Genomic DNA, 602 nt, shown 5'->3' on the forward strand with positions numbered 1-602 from the left:
ATGTGGGCAGGGGCGGGGTGGGAGGGTCTGCCAGGATTAGACCACTCCTGCCTTGCCAGGGTCTCACTGGGGTCCCTGAGCCCAGGGGGGCAACCAGGACCCTGGGATGCTAGGCTGAACAGAGCCACCCAGGGCGGGCTCTGGCGTGAGACCCCCTGAAGACTGGTGACCTCCTGAATGACTGAGGGCCTTCCCCAGGGCACTGACTCCCAGCTAAGCCCTGGGTCTGTGCCTGCCTGGGGCAGGGCTGGGAGAGGGGACAGGTGGTCAGAGCCCGGTGCACAGACTCCCTGTGTGCACGAGTGTGTGCACGGGTCTGCACGTGAATGTAGGTGCAAGTCTGTTTGGTGTGTGCATGCTTACGTGCGTCTACAAGCATGTTCGTGTGTACACACGTGCACGGAAGTGTGCGCACATGTACAAGTGTGTTGTGCATGCTGTAGGGTGTGTCTCTGTGGGCGTGCACACACGTGTATGTGGTACGTGTGTCTGTGTGGGTGTGGGCGTGCACACACGTGTATGTGGTACATGTGTCTGTGTGGGTGTGGGTGTGCACACACGTGTATGTGGTGCGTGCTGTCTGCTGAGTGTGGGTGTGCACA

General features: G+C 60.6%; 1 protein-coding gene across 1 annotated transcript in view; it reads left to right on the forward strand.

Moving 5' to 3' along the window:
- SLC6A19 (solute carrier family 6 member 19) overlaps positions 1–602 on the forward strand; it is a 20,622-nt gene that overhangs the window by 11,933 nt on the left and 8,087 nt on the right. The gene's annotated exons all lie outside the window — the stretch shown is intronic.

Source organism: Oryx dammah, unplaced genomic scaffold (assembly GCF_014754425.2).
Source record: "Oryx dammah isolate SB20612 unplaced genomic scaffold, SCBI_Odam_1.1 HiC_scaffold_20, whole genome shotgun sequence".
Taxonomy (NCBI): domain Eukaryota; kingdom Metazoa; phylum Chordata; class Mammalia; order Artiodactyla; family Bovidae; genus Oryx; species Oryx dammah.